The sequence below is a fragment of the Lissotriton helveticus genome, chromosome 1_1, assembly GCF_964261635.1.
Source record: "Lissotriton helveticus chromosome 1_1, aLisHel1.1, whole genome shotgun sequence".
In the NCBI taxonomy this organism is placed as follows: domain Eukaryota; kingdom Metazoa; phylum Chordata; class Amphibia; order Caudata; family Salamandridae; genus Lissotriton; species Lissotriton helveticus.
The window spans coordinates 1,672,751,673-1,672,779,180 of NC_136057.1; the positions used below are offsets into that span (position 1 = coordinate 1,672,751,673).

The 27,508-nt window shown below is 42.6% G+C and overlaps 1 protein-coding gene across 1 annotated transcript in view; it reads left to right on the forward strand.

The window, feature by feature from the left end:
• The first annotated feature begins 5,832 nt into the window (after positions 1-5,832).
• LOC144830794 (glycoprotein-N-acetylgalactosamine 3-beta-galactosyltransferase 1-B-like) overlaps positions 5,833-27,508 on the forward strand; it is a 556,105-nt gene continuing 534,429 nt past the window's right edge. Inside the window, exon 1 of the mRNA XM_078688939.1 lies at positions 5,833-6,066. The gene's annotated coding sequence lies outside the window, so the exon portion shown is untranslated. The remainder of the gene's footprint in view (positions 6,067-27,508) is intronic.

Here is a 27,508-nt window from a genome sequence, read left to right on the forward strand (position 1 = left end):
ACACTGACATAGGGTCTCCACTTAATTCTCACTTCCATACACCTAGCCTACTGTTAGTACTCTACGTTTCTAATATATGCACATTCTTTTGACCTTCCCAGCCCTGATGAGTCACAGCCGCTACACGGTGTGACGAAACACGTGTCGGCAATTTACTTTATTACAAAGAATCATGTCTTGGATGTACTGATCAGCACCCCACTATTAAAACATCCATACCTATATACAACGGACTCTTGAATCCTTTTTGAACTATTCTGGTGACATTGAGGTTTTCACTAGGAAACCATTCAGTTTAACGTGCGCACGGGACTCTATTCATATTTGTCGAACAGGAGACTCGTCCCCTGACCTCAGCAGGGGCTGGTTTTCCATTGGGTTTGTTCCCCTGACCTGTATGCACCGAACTTAACTTTTCAATCACGACCTACACTAAAGGAACACGCTGAGCGCCACTTCTTCCTAAACCTATCCAAACCCGTTCTCCCCCTTTTCACATAATGTTCATCCTTCATGACCAGTCCACCAGACCACACTCCTGACAGAGCTCATTCCGATGCTACACCTTAGAAGGCTTGATAGACATTAGAAGCCCTGGTGTCTTAGCACCCGAAGGTGGACCCTAACGGTGGCAAGTGTGAGTTAACCTTGAAGGCCTGTCCAACATAATCCATACTGCAGTTCACCTCCAGTCTTGTGAGCAGGCATACGAAAAAGCACACCCTAGATCGACTGTGACTCTGTCACTGAGGTCACAAGACCCTTGGGGCCAGTCCACCTCACCCATTGGTACCTCCATTGGCCTTTTTCCGCAGAAGTAGTGCAACTTACCAGGGATGGGTAATGTAGGATTTGCATGCACAGCAAACTTAGGGGGTGATTATAATGGCGGTGAGAACTCCACGTCGCCCCGTCAGTGGCGGTCCCACCGCCATCGGTGACTGCATCACAGCCTGCCATATTACAATAGCGGGTGGTCCCCTGGCGGTCGGAAAGACCAACCGCCACACACCTGATGAGCTCCTTGAGCCCGCCAGTGCGGCGGAGGGGCTTGTAGTTCCTACAATGCTGGTGGTGCCTACCAGGCACTGCACTAGGGATTACGATGTCCTTTACCCGCCAGCCTGGGCATGTTGGTTAACCCAGCATGGAAAAGCTGGCGGAAAGGGACATTTGAGGCCCATAGCAGGCCCCTTTCCCCCAGACATGGGACCTGGGGGGCATCTGTGATGAACCCCTACATATCACTGCACCATGTGGCAGGCACCCCATTGTGCCTGCCACGAAGTTCAGTGATATATGTAACATGTCCCTTTTTTACATTGCAGCGGATGATGCAGTCAGCAGCACCTGCTGCAATGTAAAAGATAGGCACTGCGAACGCCGCCACCTTGAAGGCCAGAGGTCCCATTCCCCGATTCGATGGCGGACAGACTGAAGTCCATCTGCCATCGTAATCAGCCCCTAAGTTTCAACTTCTTGGTCTCTGCTTCATGCACAAACACTTTTAACATGTGCAGTCTGCTTTCATGCCAGTAGAGTTGTGCAGCAATGGAGGCCAAAATTATGTTGCAGTGTTGACTAAATTATGCAACAATAAAAAGGCTGCAGCGTAATGCGGTACATTTTATGATACTTTAGTATTTTGACATATTCATACATACTAACAGCCTCTGCAAAGCTTTTGCTTCATTAGTACCTGTGTAACATACTTATTTATTTATTTATACAAAATTTATAGCGCGCTCAGTTACCCATGAGCATCCCGGCGCGAAACAGATAAGAAGAAGACTAGGCTAACACACTATACTGGAAACAAGTGAGTCTTAAGAAGTTTCCTGAATATTAGAATCCTGGGCTCTGAGCGGATCTTAAGGGGCAGGGAATTCCACAGCGTCGCAACCTGCGCTGAGAAACGCCTGCCCCCCGAGCGAGCCTTCCTTACTCTGGTTGACTGCAGACGATGTCCTTGATCCGACCGCAGAGGACGAGTAGGCTTGTAGGGACGTACCAAGGTAGAGAGAATAGGGGGACCCCTACCATGCAGAATTCTATGGGCAGTGCATAACGCCTTAAACTTCACCCGCTCCCTAACAGGGAGCCAGTGCAGCGTTTTCAGAGCTGGGGCCGCTGAATGCCTTCTGGGAACATCCAACAGCAGTCTGGCGGCTGCATTTTGTACTTGCTGAAGAATTTTAAAAGTAGCTTCAGGAGCCCCCAGAAACAATGCGTTGCCATAGTCGAGCCTCGACAAGATTAAGCCACGGATCAATAGCTTCCTTGCTGGATCCGGAAGCAATGGCAACACCTTGCGGGATGACCGCAGCAGGCCAAAACACATCCCCGCGGTCTTCCTGGCGTGGGTTCTAAAGGACAGATCTTCCTCCAACCAAACTCCCACGGTCTTGATCTCCTTCTTGGGAGATGGTGGATCACCCAGGGACCGGGGCCAACAGCTAGCCATACTAGAGGGACTGGACTTACCCAGGAGCATCAGCTCTGTTTTTTCCCCATTGAGCTTCAAGGCAGAGTGAGACATCCAACGATGGATCTTTGCCAAACAGTCATGAAGGACATCAGGTTGTTCCGCCAGCTGGGTGAGGCCTACCACCAGCTGAGTGTCATCAGCATAACTGATAATCTTCACTCCCGAAGAGGCAACCACTCCTTCAAGCGGAGTCATGTATATATTAAATAAGGTAGGGCTCAAGGATGAGCCCTGCGGGACTCCACATTGAAGGGGGAACGGGGTTGACTGCTCTGCCGCTTCCCAGATTTGGTAGACCCGATTGGCGAGGAAGGACTCCAGCCATTTAAGGGCCATCCCGGACACACCCACCTCTGACAGACGGTGGAGGAGTACCTGGTGACTTACGGTATCAAAGGCAGCCCTCAAGTCCAGGAGGATCACTGCCACTGACCCTCCTGTATCAAGAATGCTCCTCGCTTCCTCCACTACTGCCAGCAGGGCCGTGTCCGTCCCCTGTCCGGGACGGAAGCCAGTCTGGGAGTCTCCCAACAGGTGGTATGACTCTAGATGACCGGAGAGCTGACGGTTAACCAGCTTCTCTGCGATTTTGGAAAAACCAGGTAGCAGTGAAATTGGTCTGAAGTTGGCCAGATTCGAAGAATCCAATCCCGGCTTTTTTAGAAGTGCCTTCACCACTGCCTTTTTCCATCTCTGGGGAACTATGCCCTGAGAGAGTGAGAGATTGATCAAGTCAGTGAGCGGAGTGGCCAAAGTGTCTGCAACTAATTTAAGATATTTCGTAGGTGCTGGATCACTTGGGGAGCCAAATGCAGCAGTGGGAAATGTGACCAGTCAACCTTTCCAAAGGGCTCTACACTTCAAAGCAACATAAGTCACATTTCTTTTAGTAATTTGTGATCCATTTGAGCTACAACAGTGTTTTGAGTGAAATTGTTAGATTATGCAGCAGATGGTGTATTATGTGGCAAATATAATACAGCCATAGTTAAGTGGAAAACATTTTTCCACTTAACTTAATTTTGCCCCAACATTGCAGTTGATCAATTTGTAAGTTCCCCAAACCCAATAGTCGAGTTTGGGCACAATTTACATTTTAAAAGCAGTCCTACAACACAGGGCTACTTTTAAGCTGACCTCAGGCTTCAGCTGTGCACACATGCAAGTGCAGAAAGAGCTACTGGCCTCTAAACTGCCATGCCCTATTATATTCTAGGGACTTAAAGGTAGTTCTAATCCCCCTGCCCTATTATGTACTAGGGACTTATAGGAAAGGTCATGCCAATCATAAGGGAACCCTAACCCATAGGACACCCTTGTGTATGTAGGTGTTTTCACTGTATTTTTAAGTGTCTCTTTCTGAATAGCACTGGCCCTGGGCCTGTTTAGGCAGAGGCCAGGGACCAGTCAGAGTCAGGTACCACCAGTACCAGTCAGCAAAAAGTTCGGGAGTACCCCGGGCACAGGGTGGCTTTGCAACACTAGAGACGCACAAACTCAGAATTTAAAACATAACACTATGGTTGGGGGGGTTCTCTTTTATAATCAGAATTGATTTCTATCCTAATGAACCCATTTCCCAATATTAGGATAAGGAAAGACTGGGGAAAAATCATAACGTTCTAATCTATACCTTGAAGTTTTCAAGCAGCTCTTTGATGATGGTTAATAGCTCACTGTTCAATGTTAGGATTTTAACTTATAAATTGCAAAAACCAAAAGAATCTCTCAGACAAAAGCAGTAACTCACTAACCTATTTACATGATATGCATTTTGTGATCTGATTGGTACACGATCTTTGCAGCAGGCATATTACCCCACTGTGGCTACCTTACCATGAGTCAAAACTTCCATTAGACAAACCTCTGATCTCTCTCAATAAAGAAAATGAATCACAGAAGTTATCTTCACATTTTTATTGTTGCCTGAAAATTGCTGGAGACCAGGAATACAGCAGCAGGTACTATACAAACCATAATGCACTTGCAAACACGATGCCCCACCCTATGTCAGCGAGCTTTGTTTGCTTGGTGCATGAAGATGCAAGATTCATATATATGTTTTTTTAACATTTGGTCTGATAACTATATGAATGTAAATAACAATAAAGCATAATGCAAACTGTGACTACATGCCTGCTTTTCTCAATATTACACTTCGAAAGTATGTGACTGTATTTGTTTCATGGGCGGTGATTTGTATAGGGTCACTGGAAGTCCACAAGGTTGTCCCTGTTCCCCCCAGAATTTTAGTGTCTCCTACTCCCCTGCTAGGATTTCATAGAATACGCGAAGTGACTGAAAGAAAACTAACAAATCATAAAAAAACAGAATGCAGGCATGGAAAATGTCCACACAGAACATAGTATCAAGCACAATAATAGCAAAACTTCCCCCAACAACAAATTGGGGTGTGATGTGTGGAAGGGGTTCCATACAGAACCAAAGGGACTCCCAACGCAAACCCTAACGTGTGAGGGAAAAAGCACAAATCTAGCAAAGGAAACCTTGATGTCCAAGGGATTAAAAGTGCAATACAGACGAAAGCAAGAAGTAACCTGGAAATCATGAATGCATTGTACATAAAGTAAGCACAAATAACTCTTCCCCCAACCAAGACTCCGATCAGCAACAATAAACTCCACCCAAACCTAAAGTTGGGTTGTGATGTGTGAAAGGGGCTCCACACGGAACCAAAACATCAGTACAACAATGGGTGCTTATACCAAACTAACCCATAACCACGTAAAAGTGGGAAAGAACAAGAGAATCAAACACTAACTTCAACTCATATCCATACAGATGCCAGGAAACATAACTCCAAGGACCTTAAGAAAAGATGAAATAAGAATAAAGAATTAACAAATTAGTACATTAGTAAGCATAGCACAACAACATGTATATGGCACTCAGTAACACTCTGGAACACTGGTGAGCGAGCTCTCACCTGAAACTCCTCTTGAAATGTAAAAGTGCAAAACTAATGTAAGATGAAATCCATTGACAAACGTGAAAAGAAGACACTGCAGCAATATAATCATAGGAGTAAACTATGGCACACAAAAACAGGAGTTGTGGAACAACAAAATGACATATTTATCATTTGCAGAGAAGGTGTGCCTGTCACCGAGGAATGTAGCAATAAGAAATGACAGGCGGGCAAGTCAATTACAAGAGGAAGGAGAAAAACATGTAGCAAGCAGTACCTGTAGTCATCCTGGTGATTGAGGCAGAGATACTCAGTCCACGCGCATCCGTCGAAATCCCCGGTCACGTCCATGAGACAGCAAACTTTATTTAAAACGAACATCTTGGTTGGCAGGAATAAACAGCACAGCAGGATACCACAAAACACATCGAGATTTTTATGCTCCAATAATATGAAAGACACAGGGTAACGTTGGTGCTTGCAATCTCAAGATGGCGGCTCGTTCATCAAGTTACGCCGGATGGCTCACAGCGTAATGAAGAAACTGCACATCATCAGCAGCAAAGCATCTCAAAGCAGCTCAGGGGGTTGCATGAAGTACAGAAGTCACTGAAGATCGCTCAGGGGACCGCGTGACTCCGCAAGAATGGTAAGTACATGACCCGTGTTTAAAAAACAATAGCAGTCTTGCGAAGCAGGTAAACGGGCAACTTTATTATTATTATTATTATTAATAACTTATTTGTAAGGCACACAAATCATCCACAAGGGGATCTCTGGTTGCCCCAAGAAGGAGGCAAATGGAAGAGCCAGGTCTTGAGCAACTTTTTTAATTGTGAAAAGTTTGGGCAGGAACAAAGAGGTTGAGGGAGCTCATTCCAATGTTTGGGGGCCAGATAAGAGAACGCACGACCCCCCATTTTAACTTTCCTTATTCTCCTGCCACAGAACGGGCTGCGATTTCTGGATCTAAGTTGATGCCCAGGTTGGTAGAGTTCAATTTTGTTAGTTAGATAGGCCGGGCCCAGACCGTGCCGGGACTTAAAGACCAGGCAGAGTAACTTGAAGATGGCACGCTTCCTTACAGGAAGCCAGTGCAAAAGGCGCAAGAGAGGGAGGGAGGAAGTTTGTGCTGGTATGTTAAGGGCCAGACAGGCTGTGGTATTCTGCACCACCTGCAGCTTAGATAGCAGGTCTTCCCTAATTCCTTCCAACAAGAAGTTGCCGTAATCAAGGCAAACGAACGGTCTTTCTAGTGTTCAGTGGGATCCAGGAAAATATCTTTCTGAGTAACCGCATGGTCCCATAACCGGTACCTGCGAGGGTTTTTACCTGATCTTCCACTGAAAGCTTATTGTCTATTTTGACCCTTAAGTTCTTAGCCCAGCCCCTGGGGGCAGGTGCTTCGCCTGATTCTGTCGGCCACCAGTCAGCGCTCCACAGTTCTTCAGCCTTGCCGAACAACAACATCTCCGTTTTAGAGGAGTTAAGTTGCAAAAAGTTCTTCCTCATCCAGCTGGCAATACTCATCATACAGGTAATAAACGTAGCCTTTGTTTCTGTGGGGTTTTTCTCAATGTGTACTATCAACTGCGTATGATCAGCCTAGGAGATGGTTTCAAACCAATGATTTCTGATGACAGAGGGCAAGGGAGCGACATAGAGATTGAACAGCGTGGGGCTCAATATAGAGCCCTGTGGGACCCTCTTGTTCACTGCACTTGTAGATGACACAAATGAGTCCAGCTGAACACATTGTGTTCTGTCAGACAAGTAACTCTAAATCCAGTCAAAGGCCCGGCCTCTGACACCAGTCTCTCTAAGCCTGTTCAACAGGATACGATGGGAGATGGTGTCAAAGGCCGCCGACAAGTCAAGCAGCACTACCATAACTGGAGAGTCCTTGTCCAGTGACATCCTGAGCGTATCCATGACCTCTAGTAGAGCGGCCTCCGTACTATAAGAAGCACGGAAGCCAGACTGGGATGGATCTAGTATTTTATTGTGTTTTAAATAACTGGAAAAATGTCGGTTAATTATTGTCTCCATGATCTTAGAACAACACGGAAGAAAAGAAATTGGCTTATAATTCTGTAGGTCCACAGGATCTGCTGAGGCCTTTTTAAGCAGAGGCTTAATACGTGCGTTCTTCCATTTACGTGGGAAAGTCACCTTCGCTAATGAGATGTTACATATCTCTGCAAGTGAGTCTGCTACGACCGAGGATAGTTCAGACATGACCGCAGGTGGTACCTGGTCTAAAACAGACCCCGATTTCGCCTGAGCTAGAAGGGCACCTACTTGTTCGCTGGCGATGATAAGGAAGCGTTCTAAAATCGGAGAACAGGGATTTTCCTGGAGGGGGACTCCCTCATGAACATTCTCTACAGGCCCAAAGGAGTGATAAATTGTGTCAATTTTATTAGTGAAATGTATCGCTAGGTTCTTGCATAATTCCTGTGTCGATGGCGGGAGTGGGTTATATGCCCTTGGATTAGTAAATTCCTTCAAGATAGCAAAAAGCTTGCGCAAGGAGTCCTTGGCTCCTATAATGCGAGAGCCTAAATAGGTTCTCCTAGCCACATTACAACTATTTAGGTAAGTTCTTTGGGCCTCTCGGTAGCACCTTTCATCTTGCTCAGATTTGGACTTTCTCCATTTCCTTTCTTTTGCCCTACACAGGGCCTTCTCCCTTCTAAGTGTATCAGAATATCATGGTGCTGGGGCTGCCCTGGTCTGTATCTTTACGATCTTCAGCGGTGCAACAGAGTCAAGAGCCTCTGTAATGGAGGCCTCAAATATTTCTAAGGCCAGGCCACAGTCTTTGCAGTTCCTGAAGATAGGATGGGTATAGACCCTCTGCAAAGCTCTTTGTGCTGTTGCGAAATTCCGCAAAATTTTGAGTGGGCCCAAGAAAAGCTCAAAACCGCGTGATCCGTTTTACAAATTTGTTTGAAAAAGTACCCGAACTCACGAGTTTGACCAGTATTAATAGCAATGGCTTCAATCCCACTCCAGAACAAACGGCAGAAATACTCCGTATTGAAAAGGTGACAGATGAGGCAGGAGCACTTTTGTGTCCACCCAACACGCAAAACAGTTGTGGTAGTGTTTAATGCCAACAGTGACACACAGCAAGTAGTCCTAACGCCATGGGTGCAACAGGCCAAAGACAAGGTCAGGAATACAACAACAGTTCCACAATGAAAATCTAGGAAGGCACAGCAGAGTTTGGTAGGCAAGGGTTGGGTCACACCAGGTAGAAGCCAGCAGTGAGGAATGTAGAAAATCGTGCAGGAACTGGCAGGCAGCCGGACGTAAGGAAGGCAGGAAGACAAGAAAGGCAGCAAGAACTGGGTGTTGTTCTAGGAAACTGCACTTCTGAAAACACTGTCCCAAAGTGGCAGGGTGGAGACAACTGTCCCTAAGGAGCAGGAGAGGGAGCAGGAAAGTAGAGAAGGGACTGGCACAGAGAAGTAGGGGTGACCGATGAAGGGGTCACTGGTGGGGCTCACTCAGGGGTGCCAGTATGCTTTAAGTCTGTAGCTTGTAGTTTTAAGATGTTCTTTACCTTGGAATTTCTTCAGGATACAAGTTTCAGTAGTTCATGAGGTGGAACAAGCAGGTTCTTTTCTGGATCGTCGCCAAACTATGTTGTAATTAAAATAGGCAGTCCAGGCAAGTGTCCGTGTAGATTTATTATAAGTAAGATGTTACATGGGTGAGAGCCCCATCAGGAGCAGCCTCGCTGCTGCTCAGCCCATCTCCAACTGACACTCACACACACAAACATGCCATTTACCAACATTCTCTCACACAGACACTCAGGCTGAGCAGCAGCTGTATAACAACATGGCTAGCTGCCTCAACTACATATGCACTTTTATTTATTTAGTGATTGATTTTATACAGCGCTTTTGCCAGGAGAACAGCGAAGACAAAAATACTGACCTACCAAAATATCCTGGCCAAACTTCTGACTACCATCTCATCCGGGAGTGTATTGGTAGTCATTTCATAAAACTTAACACTGACAAAATAGAATTCATGGTCATCAGTGGTCGATCTGACCTCTGGATAGATAGATTCTTACTGGCTGTCAGTGTTGGGTGAGATCTCTGTCCCAATAAACACTGTAAACAGTCTGGGAGATGAGCTAGATAGTACACTCTGACTTCAGGTACAAATGTTTTTGGTGTTCTTTTTCTACTCATACCATCTAAAAGTTCTGCAAAACATTACTGCTCTCCTACAAAAGAACTGGAAAAAGAATGTCATTTTAGCTATAATTAATTGTCAACTTCATTATGCCAATTCCCTCAATGTGGGGCCTCCATCTTACCTGATCCAAGACACCATGGCATCCAACAGTGTGCCTGGACTCTGACACACAAGAGCTACATTAAGAATGTTACGCAGGTTCCCCATGGAACAGCACAATAAATTTAAAGTTCTTTGTACCACCCATAGCATCACTGATGGTCAGGTTTCCTGTTTTGTTAGAAATTGTGTCAAGCAATAATTTTATTTATTTTTATTTTATTTTTATTTATTTAGAAAGTTTTATAGAGAGCGAACAAGATCCTCGCGGATATCAGAGCGCTGTACAAACAGTAAATGTTACTAATATCGAAAATAAAAGCAAATCAAGACATGTGAAATCAATAATATGTGCCTTAGAAAAATCTCAGGCCCTCCACTGCCAATTGTGTGCTGATTCCAAAGTACAATAAATGTCAGATTAGTGGACCTCAGTATCCGATATGTGACACTAAATCTTGGATCTCCCTCCCAGTCGATCGCTGATCACTCTCCTTCCACAGTATTTTAAATACTTTTTTTTATTCAAGCAGCCTTTTAACCAACTTCAGATTACTATCTAACTTTGTTCGATTAGTGACAAGAAACCTTTGAGTGAATGTTGCACTTGATAAAACCCACTAGCATATCATCATTTCATGAAATTAGGTATTTATAGGTAAGTATAGCTTTAGTATTTTTAATTCCACCTGTATGACCCTTGAATATATATATACTTATCTATACATTTATATATCTATATCTATGTTACCTACTGGTGGTCGCCTGTAGGTAGTTATAGTTAGGACCATGTTTCCATAGGAAAAGCATGGTTTAACTTGCCTATATCTTTGGCGCCATTTGGCGAATCTTCACAAAATATTTTTTTTAAGTGCCCCAGTGCATCTTGTTCTGCATGGAAAGCTTCTGGGTGATCTGTTAAATGGGGGCTGAGAAAAAGGGGAGGAGGAGTAGAAAAAGTGTGTTTCCAATGTTAATTTACATATGACCTTTAGTCGAGCCTGCAGCCCGAAGCACTGAATGGAATTACACCAAATTTGGCAGAAAGGTAGATTTGATTACACCGATCACACTTTCAGTTATTTAGTGCAAATCAGTTCAGTAGTTTTTGAGAAATTTAAGAGAATCAAGATAGTGATATCTGTGGCTGCAATGAATTCGAAAAATAATGACGAGCTCGTGCAGGGAAATGCAGACCTGTGATTGGCTTCCAACACTTCAACCAGGAAGTGTTGGCAGCTAACTTGGGACTTTGCTTCAGCCGAGTCACTCCAAAAAAGTTTTAAAAAGGAAAAGGGGGCAGGGTAGGAATACTCAGACCCTCTAAAGATGGCCCTGGTGTCCCACAAAGGAAACCGCCAGGCCAAAAAAGCATTTTTTGAAAAGCACATTGCTGCGAAATTGTGATATTCGCAAATTTGTCTGAAAATTTAAAAATGAAAACAGGCTGGGCTTCTGCGCCTGCTTTTAAATCAGGTACCAAGGGCATACCATCAAAATAGGAGAGGGGTGCACTGGTCCCCTTCTAAGACTTATGAAAGCCCCAGGGACTGCCACCTCCCCAGGGCACTGCTTGTATTGTATGCTGGGGCTGCCCACTCGGCACCGCTGAGCCCTGGGGACTGCAGCCTCCCTGGGGCAAATCTCTATAAATAAATGCAGGGAAGTCCTGCGTGCCCGCTGTAGCCCAGGGCCCGCCACCTACCTGGGGCACTTAAAAATATGTGTGTGGGTGGGCCTGCTGGCCCCGCCAGCACCCCTGGGACCTCGACCTCCCTGGGACAAAACATTTACTATTAATGTGGGGGCTTTACGTCCGTCACGCAGTCCTGGGGGCCGCCACCTCCCCGGGGCAATTCTTTCAAATGATGGGGGCAGGCAGCCCCCCACAGCACCAGGGACCACCACCTCCCCGGGACTAAGTACTATAATGGAGTGTGGCCGTGCCACCCCCCCCCCCCCCCCCGTTTTATGGAACCATGCATGGCCCTGGGAATGCTCCTGTGCTTGTTTTCAAAAGAGCCCCTGGGTGGGCAAAGTCCCGGGGACATGTATATACACCGTCCTGTCTCTTGCAGTATGTTTTAACTGCTGCCACAAGAGGGCAGCAAACAACGATCTTATTTCAACGTGTTTATTCACTTTGCCAGACTCCGCGAATAACTGACTGCATTGAGTTTCTATGCCATGTGCAAAGTTAACAAACCTTGATGAAGCCAGTCGATTTGAATTTAATATAATAGGGTGGAAACCTCACTCCATCTGCTCTTGCTTGGCTTCCAGTGAGTTCATAAAAGAAACCCAGTATGTACAAATGATTTGAATGTTAAAAAAAACAAATTTGGAGAAGCTGGAATACACTCAGCAAAGTGGACACCACTGAACAGACGTGTATATCATCCACGTCATAAATGTATACAAGAATGACCTCCATGGAAACAAATTATACGGTTACAGCTACCCCCACACATACAGACCAACAGAGAAAAAGCACCAGTGCACACAGACCTACATGCACTCGTATACCACTTGACATGCAGTCACTCATACACAGACTGAGAGACATGTTTTGTTGGTTGTATAAATAATGCTTTATGCTGCTCACTGCCCTCTCATACACTGCAGGCACACGCAGTATAATGACCTACTACTCACCTTCAGAGGCAGCCTGTGGGCCAAGGGCACCTCTGAGCCACTGCCAGAGAAGCGTATACAGGCCCGGACTGGCCGTTGCGGGCACCGGGCAATCCCCTGGTAGGCCCCATGGGTGGGTGCCTGCCGGTTTTGTGCCCCTGGGGTCCGTTTTTGTTACAGTGCCGCAAATCGGCCCTGTCGAAAACCGGCACTGGCAAAGAGCGCAGTCGCACCCCCAACATCCCCCCAATCGGGGGTGGGGGGGCGTAGGAGCACTTTGCCAGGGCCGATTTTGGTCCCCAGTCCAGCCCTGAGCGTATGTGACCTTAGCAGCTATCGAAACCGCATCCCACTCAGTGAGCACTTATTGCACAGATTGTTGAATCTGTTATTTGTTTTATTTTATCTCAAGGTTTACTTTATTATTACCTCTTATAATAACCCAACTGCAACATAGTACAGTATCAGTTAATCCGGTTTACTGTTGTCAGCATTAAATATTTGCTAACTGATTAGTTTGATTACATTGAACAATTATTTCTTTATCATTTAGTTGATTCTTATTTGGGTATTGTGCAGTTGCTTAGCAGCTACCAGAAAACATTATGAAAGATGAAAGGAAGTTCCAAGAAAGCTCTAGGAATTAGAATATACACCAAGTGCTTCGGCGGTCACATCCAGTTTCATTCACCCAATGTTTTTTTTGTGTGCAGTTTTTTATAACGCAAACTTGACCCGAAGGTACTGGAAAGCATTACTTGAGCACCAGTTTAATTACACAAGGACACATTAATTTTTGGTAGGTACGGGGAGACTAAGTGATTTGCCCAGAATCACAGGATGTTGAACTGACGCTGAGACTCAAACCTGGTTCCCCAGCTCCAAAGTCGGCAGCTCTGACCATTGTGTCACATCCTCTCCCCTATGTTATTGCCAGCAGTAGTAATTGTGAAATATGCTAGTGTTTAACAGACCAGCTGCCGTAGAATACTTGGGTTTTCATGAAACCTCCACATGTTGACCGTGTTAGAAACAGATAAAACAAATATATTGAGTGGGAGTGCCACTTGCATTTAACAGCAGTGCTAAACTGCTGCGATGTGTTTTAAACACATCTCTGCTGGCTTACAATATTTTCAAACATGTCCTTTGTGTGTTGCTTACAATTTCCAGTAAAGAGGAGCTAATAAGCATGCAAAAGCCTAGAGGTCTCACTTTTTGTATAAAGTCTGTACAGACACAATAGATTTCTCCAGTATTGAATCTTTCATAGATTTACATGCTTGGATCTTCCTCGTCGTCATGGTGGGATTCTCACGGTAAATGAATAACCATAGCAGTAAAACAAAAACTGCATAGAAAACCTATAGGGAAGTATAGTGTTTGGTAACCTATCATCATTTTTATGTGGTCCAAAAGTCAGCCATTCAGCTGCCAGCCCTGAGATCACACTCTCCAGCAGAGCCACCATACCTCAGATTTCCAACCGCCGTCGTGTGAGAAGGAGTCTCCCTGAGCCTTGCTCAGTTTGTTTCCTGGTGAACTTATGAACTCTCTAGCTACAGTCTTTTCAACTGGATTTGAGGTACCGTTTTTCTTCTCTTGTCACAAAATGTCTGAAGGCTCTAAAAAGAGGCTTTTCAGACCATGCAGATCTTGTGGGAAGGCCAGATTATATTCTGAAGACCCCCACAATGATTGTTTATATTGCCTTCATCCCAAGCATGTGCCTAAGGAGTGGAAGCATTGTAGAACCTTCTCTGCCAAAACTCTTTAGGACAGAGAGGCTCATTTGCTGTTGTGGCTTCAGAAAAAGAAGGCCACCTCAGAGACTGATTCAGAGGATGATTCTAAGGCACGCTCTTCTAAAAAGCGGAAGACCGAACCTTCTGCTTCTGAGGGCAGTTTTGGCTGCCGCACTGAGTATGCTATATATGTTCTGGGCAGTTTTGGCTGCCGCACTGAGTATGCTGTATATGTTCTGACGTGCAGCTGTGGACTACGCTATGTGGGTAGCACAAAGCTACAGGTGCACGTCAGAATTCCGCAGCATCTCAGAGCAATAGTGAATAATGATGCAGCATATCCTGTCGCCAGGCACTTCAGGGCAACACACAATAATGACTTGGGGTGCCTCACGTATTTTGTGATCAATGCGGTAGCACCCCTTAGAAGGGGTGGTTACAGAGAAAAACTATTGAGAAAACTTGAAACTCGTATGATTGTGGAGTTGGACAGTAAAAATCCAAATGGGTTAAATATTACAGAAGATTTACACAATTATTTATGAACATACTTTGGGCTGTGTTGTGTACAGAAGGATGTAATTGATTAAGCAACTGTTTTGATATATGATTTTAATATATACTCACAATCGCTTGGAGGTGACTGAAATAGTTATCATGGCGAAACCACTAGCAATTTTATTAGAATTTTAATATGGTGTTCCAATATATGTTTAGTATATGTATATGATAATAGCACTTTTTGCACTCTTTGCACTTTCTATTTAACAGCACTTTATTAGATGGTTTCTATTTAGAATTAAGAATGTTAGTACATACGTATGATCAGGCATCTCATACTATGGTATGTTATAGGGGTTATGGATATAAAGTAAGAAAATCCAACCCAGTAGTCATGTAGAATTTTGAGAAATGCATAGTATGGTTATACAAATTTGGACAATATATTTAAACCACTGCCATATGTGTCATTATATCAACTTAGATACATGTTATAGTCTACGTGGTCACTGATAGAGGCTATTGGGAAAGTTATTCAGTAAAAACATGCTTAAATATTTCTGCACAGTGTACTATTAGACATAAATATTTATTTATCTATGGGTATTATGACTTGTAAATGTATAGGTTTGGTAATAACATGATTCCTGTATTTGAGATGTTATAGGTATTTTATGATGGGTATTGTGTAGGTATATATGGAAATATTTATATGATATTGATATATATATTATTGGATAAAATGCACTGAATATATTGCAGCTTCATTTTGCACATATTGGCATTCAATCCGATTAAAAAACAGTATGTCCTAAGAGTTAACCATAATAACAGCATTTTATAAAACATGACTAATTGTACAACTGATTTGCTGCTATGCAGGACAGAGACAACGGAACAGGAGAAAGTATCTTTTCTATGTCTAGCAAAGGGTAAACCATGTGATTGCTGCACTGGGTGTGGACACTAAGCACAATTTAAAATGCCGGCATTTCTGTAAATCTGTGTGTGATCAAGAGCACGGCTATGCTCGAAACGCGTCGCAGCAGAGCGTAGGGAAAGAAATAAAAACCTTTCTGCCAAGAACCTTAAGGCCTGTCTCCCTCATTTCGCTGTAATTGGAGGTGGTGAGGGAACGCTGGAAAGTGATATATATATATATATATATATATATATATATATATATATATATATATATATATGTATATATATATATATATATGCAGTTCCACTTCCTTCAAAATACCGGGACCCTTCAGACAACGGTGCAAAAACAGGGACGAAGGTCACCCTGTACAGAATGCAGGTTCACAGCGTGTAGCCACGACAGCTACGCAATGCACTCTCCTTGACGGCGACAAAAGATACTTAATCCCAGTCTTGTTCGTGCATTTTCAAAAAGTATTTATTCCTTTAGTTGCAGCATCGTGAAATAAACAAGGAAAAACCCAACGCGTTTCAGCGACAACTTCGCCTTGGTCACGGGTAATTACAGTGTCACATTTCAAAACAATAAATAAAGTTTCACGTGAGAAAGTGCTCAAAATAAACAAGGGACTCAAGGCCTTAATATCGCGGCCATCTTGGAGTGGAGTATTATCATCATTGTGCCCCACGCATCCATTTGAACCTTCCAAAAACTTAGTGATTAGGGACAATCCTGTCATCTAAATCAAGTATAAGGTAGAATTTCAACATATTATGAAGGAAAACATTTGTAATTTATAATTTAGTTGGACGTGGTTTGTGGCTTATAGCCTCTTAATAAACTGTCGCCACAGACAAACAAAACAAGTTAGTCTTAGTCACTGTTTACAGACTAAGAATATGACCATGTATTTGCATAGACTGGCTCACTTGAGTTTTCTGTGGACACTAACTTGTTTTGTTTGTCTGTAAGTATCTTTTGTCGCCGTCAAGGAGAGTGCATTGCGTAGCTGTCGTGGCTACACGCTGTGAACCTGCATATATATATATATATATATATATTACCTACTGGCGGTCGCCAGTAGGTATATATAGTTAGGATTTTTTCCCTATGGGATTTTTGAAAATTCTATGTCTAATAACTTTGGCGTTTGTGGACGGAATTGGCTGAAATTTTCAGGAAAATGGCACATTTTGGTTCTGAGCAGCCCTTGAAAATTTGGGGGGGGTTCGTCAAGGGGGGGCCGAGAAAAAAGGGGGGTCCCAAAACGTGTTTTTAACATTGAGTTTTCCATAGGGCGGTTGGCCTCACTTTTAGCCCGAACGGCTGAATGGATTTGCACGAAACTTGGTAAAATTGTAGGGACTGGTAGCCCGATGTGCCTTTTGTAGGTCTCAATATATGTGCTTCAGTGGATTTTGAGAAATTAACGTTAAAAAAAAGATATATATCTGTAACAGCGGACCGGGCAGCGCTCCGGTTCGCGGACTTTACGCGGTACGGAGCTTTGTGAAGCGAAGCTGATTTGTTCTCCGGCGTCTGTAAACATTCCAAACAGTCCGTAGCGGCCGCCATCTTGTCTCTCGGTAGGATCGAGAGACAAGAGGAGGCCAAAGCGAAGGGGCAAATGACCATAAGGGGGCATAGTAGATTCTCGCTGACCCCCTAGGTTTGATGTGGAGGTTTTAAAAGGGCCCCGCGGGGCAAAAAAAAATAAAATAATAATAATCGAACGGCTGAATGGATTTGCACGAAACTTGGCAAAATTGTAGGGACTGGTAGCCCGATGTGCCTTTGCTAGGTCTCAATATATGTGCTCCAGTGGATTTTGAGAAATTAACGTTCAAAAAAAGATATATATCTGTAACAGCGCTCCGCTTCGCGTACTTTTCGCGTTACGGAGCTTTGCGAAGCTGATTGGTTCTTCGGCGTCTGTAAACATTCCAAACAGTCCGTAGCGGCCGCCATCTTGTCTCTCGGTAGGATCGAGAGACAAGAGGAGGCCAAAGCGAAGGGGCAAATGACCATAAGGGGGCATAGTAGATCCTCCCTGACCCCCTAGGTTTGATGTGGAGGCTTTAAAAGGGTCTCGCAGGGCAAAAAAAAAAAATATCGTTTTGTTAGTTTTTTTGCGTGGAGTGCGCCCGGTTCGCGAACCGGGAAGCGTTCTGGGGAGCGTACTTTCTTGAAAATTAGTGAAAAAAGTTAGACTAAAATAATAATTGTGAGTGATCAGATGTAGGGTAGCTCTGAGAAGAGCTTTTGGGTTTATGGTACATTTAGGTACTTATAAGTAGGTACCAATGCACAGTCTTAAATTCAGAGTGAAAATTCTGTTGCCCTCATCTGAGAAGTGAACTCCATCTCCTCTGTAGATATCTTGCATGTAGTAACGCAAGTTATTGTTGTACAGGGAGCCCATTCCATGGTCTCTCATGTAAGCTGAAACAGATTTGTTTACATGCTTCCTCGATTTCTCAATTTGTGGACAAAATTGGTTCGACCACCTCCATTTTTGTCTTTGGCATATATTTGAATATACCAAGGCAGTCTGAGGAAAAAGTGCCATCAATTGCTCAAAGGTGTCCTTTAAAAGCATTTCCAGACCTACCCCAGTCAAAGTGCCCAAATCATTACCTCCACAGTGCACAATTAACAGGTCAGGTTTTGGCAAATGCATAAAGGTTTTCACCAATGGTATCAATTGGTGACATTTTAATCCTCTGTGACCAAACCACTTAATTTCCACATCTTGTAAATTGAGGTTAGGTAAATTCCTGTTTTCAGCGTACCTCTGAGCCCAATAGATGTAACTATGTCCAACAATCCAGACAGAAAACATGGCGAGAGAAGGTTCTCCTGCAGTCAGATGAAGTGTGGCAATGAAATGGCAGTTGAAAAAATGAGAGTGTAAAATGAAAAAAACTGAGGAGTTTCTGTGTTAATGAAGCAGTAAGAGTGATTGGTGGATTTTGATTGCTGAAAACAGAAAGTTAGGGTGCATGGATGAGTTCGTTGAAAGATGTATTTTGAGTGGCGAAGAAAAAATCATTAAATGAAAGTATGCACTGGATATGCAGGAGCACTGAGAGTTCAGAGTTCAATTGCAACATTGTTGTGTGAACTTGGAAACACCAGAGGTCTTGCAAGAGGTGGTTGCTATGCAGAAAAAGCAGAGAGGGGGCAGAGGGGGGAAGGGTTTTGATTTGAAAAAAAGTGAGGGAAGGGTTTTGATTGGGTGACATGAGAGATATGTGTGAAGAATTACAGAATTTCTGTGCTTTTGATAGCTGCAGACTCTGGAGTGCATACCTTTTGCTCTGCTGAAGACAAATTGGTGTGTTTCTGAGACTGTTTTGAAACTCAAAGTATTTGCTAAGGTGAGAAAAGATTTCTTTAATTTAGATAGAAAATAGTGTGCTTTAAGGAGAAAATTATGAAGAAAGTTGTGTTTTTCAAATGTTGGTTTGTCTGAAGTGTTTTACAAATAGATTTTGTTTCTTTGAGAAATTGTAATTGGAGAAAATGTGAAGTATTAGTACTGACAGGGTTTTTATGTGCATAGGAGCTGTGGAGTGTTTTCAAATTATGACTTGTAAATCGTTTTTGAGGAAAAGCAATGGTTTTAATATTTATGACAAGGACATAATGGTGTATGCTTCTTTATAAGGCAATAAGACTTTCCTATTCCCTAAATAGTCATCCGGTCCCCTCCTCCTCTTGGATGTTGTAACTTTATAGCGCGGGGATGCCTCCGGGTCACCAGGCGCTTTATAAATTTATAAATAAATAAATAAATAATAAATTGAGAGTCTCTGATGTTATTTTTCCCATTTCAATGTAAGAAGTTTCTCTGTGGAGCAAATTGCTTGTAAATATGCTCCCATCTGTGCAAGGGAAATTTAGATTTTGAATGTTTGCGTTACATAGGCATGTTAAAGGTGACCGAAACATGCTGCAAAGGCAATCAAAAAACGCATTCATGTGTCTTAAGGACATTTTAAGTCATTTCCCCATGTGGAGTGTTTTTAAATTATGACTTGAAAATCGTTTTTGGGGAAAATGAAGGCTTTTAAAATTTATGACAAGGACATAATGGTGTATGCTTCTTTATAAGGCATTTCAGTGTCTCTGATGTTATTTTTCCAATATTAAATTAAAAGACCTTTTCCCGTGGAGCAAATTCCTTGTAAATATGCTCCCACCTGTGCATGGTAAATTTAGATTTTGACTGTTTGAGTTACATAGTCATGTTAAAAGTGACCCAAAAAAGTTGCAAAGGCTTTAAAAAAAGACTTTCATGTGTCTTGAGGACATTTTAAGTCATTTCCCCGTGGGCAGTGTTTTCAAATTATGAGTTGAAAATCGTTTTTGAGGTAAAGGAATGTTTTCAAAATGTATGTGCGCCATATGCCCCCAAATTTCTTTTTCAGGGGTGCAGCAGGGTGTTCTTGAGACACCCCTGCACCCTCGGAAAAATTCGTAATTTGCGATGAGGTAATTGCTAATCGCAAATTGCACCTTCATTCGTATGGGCCTCCTGCTCCATGGAAATGAATGGGTAATTTGTAATTAGCAAATAGCTCATCGCAAACTAGGAATGGTAAAGAATCGCTATTTATTCCTTAAAGTTCGCTATTTAGGAAATGCAAAAAACTTTGATGATACATATGGCGGTTCATCTCTAACAAGATAAGAAGCATAGGGATAGATTTATGATGACTGGCGCATCACCAGGGATGTGTTAGTCATCCTGTGCCGCTGTTCCGTGTGCTGCATTTACAATGCGGCGCATCATGGGGCAAAAACAGCACAGATGCGTGACGCATCTGTGCCGTAAAGGTGGCGCATTGCTGGAGTTGTATCGCAAGTGTGATGAAGCTCCAGCAAGGCTCAGGGGTGCCCCTGTCGCAGGGTTTCTGTTCTCACAGAGAACTGTGCACAGAGGATTGGAACCTCGGCGAATTAGGGTGCCCCAAAACTCACCTTAGTAATCAAAAACCGCTTAGCAAGCTAGGTACAGTGTCACATTGGATATAACAAACTCTCAATGTTTAGACAATCCAGAATATGAACTTATAGTACCTCAGGATACGTGGAACTCATGAACACTCGGTCGTTATATAGTTCTTAGAAACCAGAACATGGAGTTAAGAAGAACACATGTGTATTTGAAATGTTTATTTACTAATGCCGTCTTCTCAGGCGTAGTATCTTAGATTATACAAGTACACATATTATCAGTAGCAAAATTACCAGCATAGTTAGTAGTACATAAAAAGCGAATGGTGACAGTATGTTAACATGCTGTAAATGAATAAGAGTTAGCAACACTTATAAGCAGCCGCTGGCCGTGGAGGGAGTTACGGTGGGGCAGGGAGGTGGGGAGGGGGAGGGGCAGGGTGGAGAGGGCTCCACCCTGCCCCTCCCCCTCCCCGCCTCCCTGCCCCACCGTAACTCCCTCCACGGCCCGCGGCTGCTTATATCTCACCCTCCCTAATACACATATTATATTATTTGCTAAGAAGGTCTCTTTGTGTTGGTTTAGGGCGTGCCCATACTTTAGTGTCTTAGATTTGAAGGAATCACATCAGCATACACCAGCTCTCTCTTCATGTGAACCGCATCAAGTGTTGTGTATGTGTGTTCGGCAAAGCAATATAAAACCCGCCTCATGTCGTGGAGATCAGACCTCATAACAATTCTGTATCGTGTTGTTCTTGAAACTTCAGCACTCGCTGTACAGATATAGTTTAACAAGCAAAGCAGATAGTAGAGCAATAACATATTATTCTCATGTAAACCACGATGAACTACTAGGTTGAAAGCTAAAGCAACAACTAAGTGTCGTGTGCAGAAGTTGCAAAAAAGGAAAAATGGCGTTTAAACCGGTAATGAGCCCATGCTAACTTAACACGGTGTAAAGATATCCAGGATCTAGATGACACCTCCCCATGATCCGGAAACGAACTGAATAAGATAATAGAAGTGCCATCTCATGAGAGCAGATTGCAACTTTATATGTGGACGGTCCGCAAGGTAAAACATTAAAAACTAGGAAAATTTAATGCTAAAGAAAAATAAAACAGCCAACTACTTTATCGAGGCTTAAGCCAATAGGCAAGCTAAATAATAAAAACTTGACAAATAAGTCAATGAATTGTCAATGAAATGCTAGTACTCAGCATATCAAACATGAAAAAGGTCTATGACATAACTGTGTATGCAAAATAAGCTGCAACAGCCTCCAATAGGAAGTCACCGTCTTCATCCGAAAAGAGTTCAGCCATCCAATTTAAAAGCGGAAAAGAACATACGTGCTCTCCCAGCACCGGATCCTCTATCACCATCAGAGGACAGCTCGGTGGGTTTTCAAGAAAGCTCTGTTCCAAGAAAGACTGTGTTGCCGCCAGTAAATTCCAGGGACCAATTAGTCCATGCATCAATGCCACAGCCATAATCCTTTCGCCAGGACAAACCAACTCGTGAGTAATGATAGGAGTCATCAGCTGATTAAAGTCGACGTCAGGAGAAACCGGTCCGCAGAGACACAAATCAATGGCCCAATCGAAATCACAGGTCAGGCAGTGAAATACAGGCTGGACACAGGTGAAGTAGGAGATTCGAAAAGATAATCCATATGCCGTGCTTAATATCGCCAACGGCATTGTGCCATAATATTCAAGCATGCGATTGCGGAACAGCGTCAGCAGCTGCAGGGCGGGAGCTTGCACAGGAGGGACATCCATATTTAAAAATGTAAAAAAGCACAAGAGCGTCCGCTGGTAATGCAAGTAAAAATGGGAATCCACCAAGCACAGTGGAAAAAATAGAATGAAAGAAAGCAGGGATGACTCCGAAGATTTTCTCAAATGAAGTCACGAGACCACTGGTAACAACTTTAAAAAAGTGCGCCAGGCCCTTTGTGGAGGACGCGTTAAAGATAGTCCGAACCATCTTGCTGAAATGGAAAGGCGAATCTGTATATAAAAGGGTCTGCACCTCTGTACGGGTGTTCGCTATGTGAAGCACGAAAGTTTCACGGGTCGAACTCAAGGCCACCTCTCTCTGAGACAAAAGAGCTCTTATTCTTGCCATGCCGTTGAAATCTGCTCCCAAGGTTGGTATTTGTGGCCAGATTGAAAACTCCCTATGTTCATGTGTGGGAGGAAATAGAACATTTCTGCAGCAAATAACCCGTTCACTTACTGTTACGATAAAAGGAATACTTTTAATTAACCCAGAACAATCTTCATTATTGAGCATCAAATAACTACCATTTTCCAACAACTTGAACGTGGGGATGATAGCAGGAACTGGCGTGCCTTGCAACACGCAAGCCATATTTGGTCGGTGTTTGTTGCATGAACCGTGTAACTGTATGTGCCTACACATTAGTGAATGATCTGGCGTCTCAGTGCATTCCTCTCCATTCAGATAAACTTCTTGATCATCTTTGAAACATCTGTATGTGTATGGAAGCGACCAGACCTCATGAAGAAAACCACTACCTAAAGGTTCATAACGACCTATTGGTATATATTTCATACAATTTGAAAACTTATATAAAGCAAAAGGCAGCGTTATTAAACCGTGGATAAGGCACGTTGCCAAAGCAGCCAACCTTTTGGATTTATACTGGAAATGTTAAAGGAAGAATTATGGAGTAGGGCCTGTAAATCTTTAATGGACAACCGAGTAAAATTACTCCAACCATCATATTCCTCTAACTCCGGGATAGTAGGGGTGTTTAATTTTTTAGAAGTAGCCAATCCAAAGCATTTGGTCTGGGAAATTGTTTCATTCACAAACAACATATGATTTGGGATGAGACATGCACGGTGCAAAGCCTCAGTGCCTTGTACCTGCCAGGTTCGTGAACCCCAAACTGATGTAGATCCTGGATATCTTTACACTGTGTTAAGTTAGCATGGGCTCATTACTGGTTTAAACGCCATTTTTCCTTTTTTGCAACTTCTGCACACGACACTTAGTTGTTGCTTTAGCTTTCAGCCTACCTGCGTCAAGATCTATGCCTGCTTCAAGCAGGCGCAGGGTTTTGATGCAGCTTTGTCCTATCTGATTGTAAATGCGGCACACCGTGGGTGGCAGAGCAGCGGTGCACGTTAACTGGTGCATCTCTGGGGATGTGCTAGTTAATATAAATCTGCCCCTTTACATTTAATTATGTGCAGGGGACACAGAGTCGGTGAGGTTTATCCAAGGTTAAGAAGAGATGAGTCCTGTTCAGTGAAAAATTGGAGATAGGCTTCACCTCCTCACAGCCGCGGGCCGTGGAGGGAGTTACGGTGGGGCAGGGAGGCGGGGAGGGGGAGGGGCAGGGTGGAGGGACCTAAAAACTGGCATATGGATAATTGCAGGTAAGTACACAATTTAATTATTTAAACGAAATTCGTAGCGCGCACAGCATCGCATTTTGCGATGCTGTGCGCGCTACGAAATTCGTTTGAATAATTAAATTGTGTACTTACCTGCAATTATTCATATGCCAGTTTTTAGGTCCCTCCACCCTGCCCCTCCCCATACCCGCCTCCCTGCTCCACCGTAACTCCCTCCACGGCCCGCGGCTGCCTCCTCAGCATCGTTGGACATGGTTAAATAATAGCTGCAAAATGTTACTGTTGTTAAACAATTTTACTATTATAATCTCTGAGATTTGTCTCTTACTCTGCAACATTTCATTGTTGTTATCTTTCTTTAAAGATAAAGACAACATCAACATGAGCGACAATCAGCAATCAGTTGATTTCGACCTCATTATTGAACTCGTAATTGAAACATCAGTGGATGTTGATCCCTTGGATGATTTCAATCCTGAGGATGAAGAAGAACGTGATGAGGATGCAGATTTGTCAGAATTGTATGACATAGGATGGGAAGCTGACGTGCTTGAGCCTATGGAACTATAAACATTTATTTTATAAATTTATAATAAATAAAAAGTAAATATGTAAACCGTTTAATTTAAAAATAAAGACACCTTCAAAAACAGGTTATGTGTAGTGTCTTCAATAAAATATTAAAATATGGTCATAAAATTAGATCAGATTCATATATAAAACAGCACAGGTAAAATGAATATAAATTCCATTTCTTTTCTGCTATTTCTGTATTCTAAATTTGCCATGTACAAAAAATTCTTCTATGTAAAAATGTTAAGTAGTGTGTTAAGTTTTTGATGACTGTTATTAATTTACTGTTGGGTAATAGTGGTTAATAACATTTTTTATTATATTTTACCACAGATTCAACTGCAGATTATTTCAAGATTTCAGGATGCCAAGCAAAGAAAGAGTGAGAAAGGCTGCAAAACGTCAAAGACAGCAGGTGAATGAAAAAAAGCAGCAGTCCTCTAACAAAAAGATTTGTCAAGTCACCAAGAAAGCACCGGGTAAGAGTAGAAAAACATTCATAAGAAATATCTGTAGTAAAAAAAATATTACTACAGAAAATGTTTCAGTCCAGAAAAGGAGAAGCAATTCAAACGGTAAGGAAAGGCCAATGAGAAATGTTACTGCTAGAGTAAGAGATAACTCTATGCATGAAAGTAGAAGGAAACAACAGTTTAGGGACATTCGTAAACGAATGTTCCGCAACAGGATAATTGGCAATTTGTTAAAAAATATTAAGAAAGGTCAACAGAAAGTGGTTTTTTATAAGAGAAAAAAATAGTTGAGAAAGTTATTGATCAGGCATTTGAAATTAAACGTAAGTTATTTATTTTGACAATCAATAGAATTAGGAAGCTAAACAAGGCAATTTATGATTTCAAAAGAAATAGTAGATGGAAGAGAATAGTTAATCGTAGTAATTTTTGTGAAGTTTTTTCTGGAGAATGGATGCATAGTTCAAGCTCTGAGGCATTTTTTAATGAGGAGAGTTATTTCCAGGATAATGATTTGGTGCATGCAGTTGACACCAGTGGTCGAGCATATGAAGTGAAAGATGGTTGTCCAGTTGAAAAAGAAAAACTTGTGACAACAGAGATAGAAGAGGTGTTAGGTAATGAGGTTTTAGGGAGACGTCCTAAGGGTCCTGTGTACACCTGGAAGTGTAGTAGTATTTGCAGTGTACGACAGGATTCCATCAATTTGCTTTGTGATTTTATACGGTCATTTAATAAGAAAAGTTTGAAGCAGAAAATGAAGTTGTTGCAAGAATTAGATCCTTGCAGAGTGAGAGAAGTGATAGGTTTGCATGGTCATTCACTGGCTTGTCTTTCCAGGAGAGTATGCCAGAGTGTTTTTCATCATTTCAGGATGCTAGCAGTGCATCATAATAAAGTGAGGAAATTAGTTAGAATGTTGTATTATGCTAAGAGTCCAGCAATTATGCTTAAACAATTATGCGCTGCTCTTTTGCATGGTTCTGAAATAGATGTGAAGAATATATGTGAAGAAATTGAGTTTTGTTACTTTGGAAGTAAAGAGGAGAATGTTGAAATTGACCAAGAAGAAGAGAGTAATGTGGAAGATAGTGTACAGGTTTCCAGTACAGATAATTTCCAGAGGGAAATTGCGACGTTTGAGGTGAAATCAAGTGAGAGGCCAAATTTCACTTGTGTGTGTTGTCGACGCACTTATTATAAGAATCAGACTAAGTTAGTGGATTTATATGGAAAAAGTGAAAGGGAAAATAATAGTGAATGGAAGGATTTTACAACATACTTGATGGTAGAAAATTGTTTTGATTTGGGATTGGATCAACGTGTGTGTACTTATTGTTGTAACAAATTAAATCAAAACCAGATGCCTGCTAGAGCAGTTCATAATAATCTGGAATTGGTTGAGATTCCTTCTGAATAGAAGGATTTAAATACAAAGTCAAAGTCAAAAATCTTTATTTCGATAAAATGTCATTATCATAAAAGCAGTTTAAAAGTAATAATAAAATTAATGATACATGTCCAGTTGATAACAAGAAGTACAGCATTTACTAGAATAAATATTGTTTAAGAAAAAATTAAACAGAGTATTTAAGCTTTCTGGCTCGAATAGCCCAAGCCCAAAATATAAATTTTGCTAGGGCACAAGCATAGGGTACATAACTATCCGAAACAAGTATCCTGGTTGCCTCAACATGGCTCCTAGTTCCAAGTTGCCGACACAAGTTCTTCAGCCACACCCTTCTTGGATTGGCATATTCCTTGCAGACAAATAAAAAATGAGCTAATGTCTCTGGGTGGGCTGAACATGATGGACACAGGTCAGTTTTGTCTGTACAGGATTTCCATGTTTTGGTAAAAGTGTTCAGTGGAAGAGTACCCGTTCTGAATTTAAAATACAAAGACCGGGCAAAAGGTTTCCCGATTGTGTCTAGATAGGGTTCTCGCCTGGGACAGTCTTTAAACATCAAAAAATCCTCTGTGAGTCTGCCAATGGATGGACTAGAATGCCTTTGGGAGCAAGCCCAATCCCGAAAGAGGTTTTTAAGAACTTGTTTTGGAGGAGAGGTTCTGCTGGACCAAGAGTCTGATAGGCCCAAATTTGACAATAGATTTTTCATATCAGTTAACCATTTGACTCTGGCCCAGTGTGGTGACTCCATTATTTCTTCCAAACTTCTGGCGTAGGCACTAAGTTCCTCTACCCGCCAAATGCGGGCCCATAATAGGAGAGGGCGAAATTTCGCAATTTCGCCGATCTGGGTACAGCCAAGGTCCATAAATAAGGGCAAAAGGGGGGTACTTTGGGGGAGGGACATTATTTGCCTACAGAATTTATTCTCAGATTTTTGCAGTGCTTGAGAAGATGCGAAGCCCCAAAGTTCAGCTCCATAAAGCGCAGAGCTGACACCTTTGGCGGCATAGATCTCTAGGACTGTTCCTATTGGTTTGAACGAACTGGAACGTTGCTCCCTCAATAGGGCACCTGTGATCCTTTTATGGTTCAGCAGCATCTTATCTAGATGGGGAGTCCAATCCATTTTGTCAGAAATGCGTA